Source organism: Salvelinus sp. IW2-2015, linkage group LG17, assembly GCF_002910315.2.
Source record: "Salvelinus sp. IW2-2015 linkage group LG17, ASM291031v2, whole genome shotgun sequence".
Lineage (NCBI taxonomy): Eukaryota > Metazoa > Chordata > Actinopteri > Salmoniformes > Salmonidae > Salvelinus > Salvelinus sp. IW2-2015.
In genome coordinates, this window is record NC_036857.1 from 21,345,451 (window position 1) to 21,353,336 (window position 7,886).

The 7,886-nt window shown below is 41.2% G+C and overlaps 1 long non-coding RNA gene across 1 annotated transcript; it reads right to left on the reverse strand.

Moving 5' to 3' along the window:
• Nucleotides 1-10: 10 nt before the first annotated feature.
• LOC111976211 (uncharacterized) lies at nt 11-7,183 on the reverse strand. The gene is made up of 7 exons (XR_002878909.2): nt 6,945-7,183; nt 2,561-2,611; nt 1,959-2,002; nt 1,121-1,176; nt 702-771; nt 554-600; nt 11-339 (listed from the first exon to the last, which is right to left on the reverse strand). It is a non-coding gene; the product is annotated as an uncharacterized lncRNA (long non-coding RNA).
• Between the last annotated feature and the right edge of the window lie 703 nt (nt 7,184-7,886).

A 7,886-nucleotide genomic window follows, 5' to 3' on the forward strand; every position in this document is an offset into this window, starting at 1 on the left:
ACACAATTAACATAGCAGACAAAAACAAGGTTTGACCACTCCTCAAAAATGGCTTCACTCCTGCTCCTCTAAAGAGGCAAAGACAGTCATGTTCTTGCTGTCAACTGCCTCCACATAGAACATCTCATAATCTCTCTGTAACTGGAACGTGAATGGTTCCTTGAGGATAATATTTTCCTCTTCATCCAGGCCATCATACAACCGTAGTTCTTTAAGGGTTGTAATGCGGTCTTCACCGTCCATCCCAACTACACTGGGGAGGGAAACAATGCCTTTAAATGTTTGGCGTTCGCACCACCTTGCTGCMTCTAGGGTGCCCCTTARAAGAACATCTGCTTCCTTGAAGAAAAAGAAAGAATAAATATTAAGACTTGTGTCTTATTGGGTGATCAGGTCAAATTACACCCCACTTTCACAATACCACCATGCAAACAAAATCCCCTATTACTAAAGGGGGTTTTCAGTGATATCTATAACTACTCAACAAGTCATCACAACTATTATATCTTGCCATGCATCAAGCCTTCAGCATTACACACAGTAGACTACATACCCAGTTCACAGCTCCCAGTTCGCTGTGCATTTTGTTTCCAGTATCATCTAGAAAGAAAACAGATTGTGGTCATTAAGCAATGTAAGGGAACCTCTAGGGATGTGTGTACCTGAATGCACCTTACTTTAGCTAACAGCCTATACAGTACCTGATCCTGCAGAGCTGGATGCTGATGTGACATGCTGTGACTTCTTTGGGGGGACATCTTCTACATCATGCTGAAATATATTGGGGGGGGGTTAAGTCTTTAAACATTGGTTTAAGACTATACCACTCATCATATGAGAGGGGGTTTAAGTCTTTAACATTGGTTTAAGACTATACCACTCATCATATGAGAGGGGGGTTAAGTCTTTAAACATTGGTTTAAGATTATACCGCTCATCATATGATAGGGGGGGTTAAGTCTTTAAACATTGGTTTAAGATTATACCGCTCATCATATGATAGGGGGGGTTAAGTCTTTAAACATTGGTTTAAGACTATACCACTCATCATATGATAGGGGGGGTTAAGTCTTTAAACATTGGTTTAAGACTATACCACTCATCATATGACACCTCCTACCTGTAGTGTGTTTTGTTTTCGCCGCCTTTTTCGATCTTTCAACCTCTTCTTCAGACCTTAGTGAGTGAATGGCATACATTTTTATTTATTTTATTTCACCTTTATTTAACCAGGTAGGCCAGTTGAGAACAAGTTCTCATTTACAACTGCGACCTGGCCAAGATAAAGCAAAGCAGTGCGACAAAAACAACAGCACCGAGTTACACATAAACAAACGTGCAGTCAATAACACAATAGAAAAAAATTGAAAAATGTATAGTGTGTGCAAATGTAGAAGATTAGGGAGGTAAGGCAATAAATATGCCATAGAGGCAAAATAATTACAATTTAGCATTAACACTGAAGTGATAGATGTGCAGATGATGATGTGCAAGTAGAGATACTGGGGTGCAAAAGAGCAAGAGGGTAAATAACAATATGGGGATGAGGTAGTTGGGTGTGCTATTTACAGATTGGCTGTGTACAGGTACAGTGATCGGTAAGCTGCTCTGACAGCTGATGCTTAAAGTTAGAGAGGGAGATATAAGACTCCAGCTTCAGTGATTTTTGCAATTCGTTCCAGTCATTGGCMGCAGAGAACTGGAAGGAAAGGCGGCCAAAGGAAGTGTTGGCTTACATACATTCAATATGAAAATATATTCAGGTCAGTCTGGATACAGTGAAACAAGTGATTTTAAGGATGCAAATGAAACGTTTTTATAATGTTTAAGACTTATGGCATGGAAAAGTTCTGCAGGAGAACTAGGCACCACCATCGCCTAATTTGCTGCATGTTTTCCTTTGAAAAAGAAAATCGCATATATCCACTAGTGATGAGAATTTCATAATTTATACATACCTCAGTGAAATACACTGTGCTTCCATTGCAATGTACAGAGCGTACTGTAAGTTAAGAAAGAGTAGGTTGTTAAGTTTGATAGTTATGATAACAACAATAATGATAATAGTAAATAATAATAATAATAATAATAATACCACCCCCCAGGAATATATTTCAGGATGTAGAAAACCCCCCCCCCCTGGAAGTCACAGCATGACACATCAGCATCCAGCTCTGCAGGAGTTTGATGTATGAATTTGTATGTAGTGTAAAGAATTGTAGGAAATAGGTCCAAAAAAGTGTCAAAAATAATAAACAAAGAAAAATATGAGCAATAACAATTGTTGCTTTGCAGTTTACAATTGGCTCATTCATCCCCCTCCTCTCCCCTGTAACTATTCCCAGGTCGTTGCTGCAAATGAGAACGTGTTCTCAGTCAACTTACCTGGTAAAATAACGGTAAAAAAAAAAAAAAAAAAAAAAAAAAAATTAAATAAAAATGTTTTTAATAATAATAAATAAAAAAAATATAAAAAATGCTGCAGGCACAGAAATAATAATAACATATGTTATAACAGAAAATAGGAGTAATATAATATACTGAATAGCCAGCATCTTACCATCAAAACAAACACCCCACAGTTTGTTGAGAAACCTTGCTTTGGTAGGCCCTGTGGTGTGAACAAGGTAATATTTTCAATAAAGGAATGACAATCAAGTGGTATAGTTCAGTGGAATAATTTATAGGAATATCTCATCTGAACATCATCCACATCAAAAGTTCTCCAAGGTCCAGGGGACAAGATCCGAGCAATGTTTCTGTGAACACAGTGTATGTGAAAGTAAAGAAAAAGTACAATTCAACAGCTTTTTTATACTCCTGCATGCATAACAGTTTTGAACACAGTTGGAACTGAATTAGCCCAAGTATTTTTCACAACATGTATGGGTGTTGCTGGACCAGAAAATGTATTTTCGACTGCAAACACACCATTTCTCACATCAATGCACTCACATGCCAAAAATCTTTCCTCAGACACTGTTTCAAAGCAATGTGTGTGCTTTCTTCGTAAATGTGTTTTGAAGTTTTTCTAATTTAACTTCAGTTTGCAATGTGGACAAGTTACAATGACTTTTCTTGACTTGCCATGTATGTTGGAACCAGGTGATTTCATTATTGTATATACTATGTGTAGGCTGTGTAGACTCGCTATGTGTAACTAAGGGAATGGCCATCGGCATCAACAATACACATTTAGAGCCAGCCAAACAACAAGGCATACATTGAAGAAACACAGAAAATGTACGATCACATCGATTACATAACTGTACATGTAAACCTAGGCTTACTGCTCAAGTAGGCAAATGTCCAAATAAGATTCCCTCATTGTAAGCAATTAGCTAGCTCACGTGCAAAAGGGTGCTATTGCTAATTAGCTAGCTCAAGTACAAATGGGTGCTAATTAACGCTATGCTGACATCGGTGTGGTAATTGGTTATAGAAAAATATACCACTGCAATGGTATAACATGAATATTACAAAGTACATTATGCATAATGACAGTCTCACATCCATGGTTTATATTTTTATCCATGTAGGTTAGGTTCGATTAAGATTCGCTTTCATTGACACCTTAGACGTGAACCTCAACTTGGGTGATCTTGAAGGAGACTAGTGATGGGTCGTTCGCGAACGAGCCAGCTCTAAGAGCCGGCTCTTGTTGGTGAATGTTTGGAGCCGGCTCGCATATCAGAGCCGAATCTACAGTTGAAGTCGGAAGTTTACATACACCTTAGCCAAATACATTTAATCTCAGTTTTTCACAATTCCTGACATTAGTTAGGATCACCACTGTATTTTAAGAATGTGAAATATCAGAATAATAGTAGAGAGAATGACTTATTTCAGCTTTTTTTGTTTCATCACATTCCCAGTGGGTCAGAAGTTTACATACGCTCAATTAGTATTTGGGAGGGCCTCCCGGGTGGCGCAGTGGTCTAAGGCACTGCATCGCAGAGATCTGGGTTCGAGCCCAGTGTCACGTGTCTGACCTTATTTCTTTTGTTTAGTCTTTATTTAGTTGGTCAGGACGTGAGTTGGGTGGGTATTATCTATGTTGTCTGTTTCTATGTGGGGTTTTCTCGTTTGGCCTGATATGGTTCTCAATCAGAGGCAGCTGTCATTCATTGTCTCTGATTGGGAACCATATTTAGGTAGCCTGTTTTCTGTTGGGGTTTGTGGGTGATTGTCTATGTGTAGTGTTTGTGTCAGCACTATTGTTATTTAGCTTCATGGTTGTCACTTTGTTGTTTTTGTAGTTTCAGTTTCTTTCATTAAATAATGACGAACACTTACCTCGCTGCGTATTGGCTCTCCGATCCTTCTCGCCTCTCCTCGTCAGATGAGGAGGATGAAGACAGCCGTGACACCCAGGCTCTGTTGCAGCCGGCCGCGACCGGGGGCCCATGGGGCGGCGCACAATTGGCCCAGCGTCGTCCGGGTTAGGGGAGGGTTTGGCCGGCAGGGATATCCTTGTCTCATTGCGCACTAGAGACTCTGTGGTGGGCTGGGCGCAGTGCACGCTGTCCAGGTCGCTAGGTGTACGGTGTTTCCTCCAATACATTGGTGCGGCTGGCTTCCAGGTTGGATGTGTGTTGTGTCAAGAAGCAGTGCGGCTTGGTTGGGTTGTGTTTCGGAGGACGCATGGCTCTTGACCTTTGCCTCTCCCGAGTCCGTACGGGAGTTGCAGCGATGAGACAAGACAGTAACCACCAATTAGGGAGTAAAAGGGGTTAAAAAAATTGTATTTGGTAGCATTGCCTTTAAATTGTTTAACTTGGGTCAAACGTTTCGGGTAGCCTTCCACAAGCTTCCCACAATAAGTTGGGTGAATTTTGGCACATTCCTCCTGACAGAGCTGGTGTAACTGGTTTGTAGGATCCTTGCTCGCACACACTTTTTCAGTTCTGCCCACAAATGTTCTATAGGATTTAGGTCAGTCAGGGCTTTGTGATGGCCACGCCAATACCTTGTCCTTACGCCATTTTGCCACAACTTTGGAAGTATGCTTAGGGTCATTGTCCATTTGGAAGACTAATTTGTGACCAAGCTTAAACTTCCTGACTGATGTCTTGAAATGTTGCTTCAATATATCCACATCATTTTCCACCCTCATGATGCCATCTATTTTGTGAAGTGCACCAGTCCCTCCTGCAGCAAAGCAACCCCGCAACATGATGCTGCCACCCCTGTGCTTCACGGTTGGGATGGTGTTCTTCGTCTTGCAAGACTCCCCCTTTTTCCCCCAAACATAACAATGGTCATTATGGCCAAACAGTTCAATTTTTGTTTCATCAGACCAGAGGATATTTCTTCAAAAAGTACGATCGTTGTTCCCATGTGCAGTTGCAAACCGTAGTCTGGCTTTTTTATGGCGGTTTTGGAGCAGTGGCTTCTTCCTTGCTGAGCGGCCTTTCAGGTTATGTTGAAATAGGACTAATTTTACTGTGGTTATAGATACTTTTGTACCGGTTTCCTCCAGCATCTTCATAAGGTCCTTTGCTGTTGTTCTGRGATTGATTTGCACTTTTCGCACCAAAGTACGTTCATCTCTAGGAGACAGAACACGTCTCTGTCCTGAGCGGTATGACAGCTGCGTGGTCCCATGGTGTTTATACTTGCGTACTACTGTTTGTACAAACGCCTGAACGTGGTACTTTCAGGGTTTGGAAATTGCTCCCAAGGATGAACCAGACTTGTTTAGGTCTACAATTTTTTTTCTGAGGTCTTGGCTGATTTCTTTTGATTTTGAGTTTGAAGGTAGGCCTTGAAATACATCCACAGGTACACCTCCAATTTACTCAAATTATGTCAATTAGCCTATCAGAAGCTTCTAAAGCCATGACATAATTTTCTGGAATTTTCCAAGCTGTTTAAAGGCACAGTCAACTTAGTGTATGTAAACATTTGACCCACTGGAATTGGGATACAGTGAATTATAAGTGAAATAATCTGTCTGTAAACAATTGTTGGAAAAATGACTTGTGTCATGCACAAAGTAGATGTCCTAACCGACTTGCCAAAACTATAGTTTGTTAAGAAGAAATTTGTGGAGTGGTTGAAAAACAAGTTAATGACACCAACCTAAGTGTATGTAAACTTCCGACTTCAACTGTATTTATAAAAATAAAAACAAATTAAGATATGAATAATCAAAAGATTTAATTGAATAGAATTAACTAATTCAAAGAACGATTTTTTTTATTTAGGCCTAAAWGCTCAAGCGCACACATACGTTCTGACTGTCTGCTCAGACTAACAGCCTCACTTGTTGTTCCTGTCAATCAGACGCGCAGTGTCAACCAATGAACCAAAGATGCGTGAGGGAGGCCCGAGCCAACTCACTCACAATCACACACTTAGCAGCCGAGGAGAGAGGAAGGACAGCTGCGAAAACAGCCGGAAAATGAGTTGGAAGCACATGTGGATGCATTTTAATAATGTAGACAATGTTAGATCACAGTGTAGAATTTGCCAAAACCAAATCTCATATAAAGCCGGTTCTACGCACAACCTACACCGGCATATAGGAACTGTGCACCAAACTGTGAAGCTAGCTGTAGCGGAGCTTCGAGAAACTAGCGGGCCTGCTAGTGATAGTGGTGTAGCCAGCACCTCCACACCTGGAGATGTATCCACTCACTCAAGTAGGCCTACTCCGCGACCCACAGCAACACAGTCTTCTCTGGACCAGTTTATGCCTAACGTCTATGTCTGTAGCAAAACAAGGCCAAATTGATATTGCATTGGCTAAAATGATTGCCACTGATTTCCAGCCATTTTCGATTGTGGAGGACAGAGGTTTTAGAAATTATAGCAATAGTCTAAATCCAATGTACACAATTCCAAGCAGGAAAACCCTTTCAAAACCCCTCATTCCTGTACGAGAGCACACAGGCTTCAGTGCCGGAAAGAGTCCAAAAAGCTACTGCAGTTTGCCTTACCACTGACTGCTGGACATCAAGGGTAACCACTTCTTACATGTCACTTCATTGAGGATTTTTCGATGTCTAGCTGTCTTCTGGACTGCTTTGAGTTCAGCGACAGACACACCTCAAAGAACTTGGCAGAGGAACTGTTGAGAGTGGCCAGAGGATGGCAAGTAGATGGAAAAGTGGTCTGTTGTGTTAGCGACAATGCAGTTAACATAACTAAAGCCATGAACATTTTAAAATGGACCCATCATCCATGTCTTGCCCACACAATCAACCTGATTGTAAGAGGTGCTCTAAAGGTGATGAAGCCCACTGTGGACAAAGTGAAAGCAGCTGTGGAATACTTCCACAGGAGCACAGTAGGTGCTGAAAAACKAAAGTCTACACAACGCCAGATGGGGCTGCCTGAGCTGAAGCCTGAACAAGACTGCACTACAAGGTGTAATTCAACATTTTATATGTTGAAGCGGTTTCTTGAGTCAAAGGATGCCATCATCTCTACCCTGGCCATTGTCAATGCACCTGTTGATGCTCTGACCCAAGAGGAATGGGAGGTGTGCAGAGTCCTGGAACCCTTTGAGCAGGTCACTGTGGAGATCAGTGGAGAGAGGTACAGTAAGCAGTTATTACTACATCATTATTTAATCCAGTATTATATATGTATATGAGCAGTAGATGATAATGTAGTATCAGCAGAGAAAACATGAACCTGAACTAATAAGTTACTGTTCTCTCTTTTCAGCTATGTGACAGCCTCAAAAATGATACTCCTGTGTAAGGGTCTGCAGCGAATCACAGCCAGCCGCCAGAGAGAAGCAAATGTAGCCATAGGACATGTGACAGAGTTGATGGACACCCTATGCTCATCAATGTACAGAAAGTTCAACAGAATGGAATATAATCACGTGATATCAGAAACCGCTGCACATGACCCCAGATTTAAGAAATTAG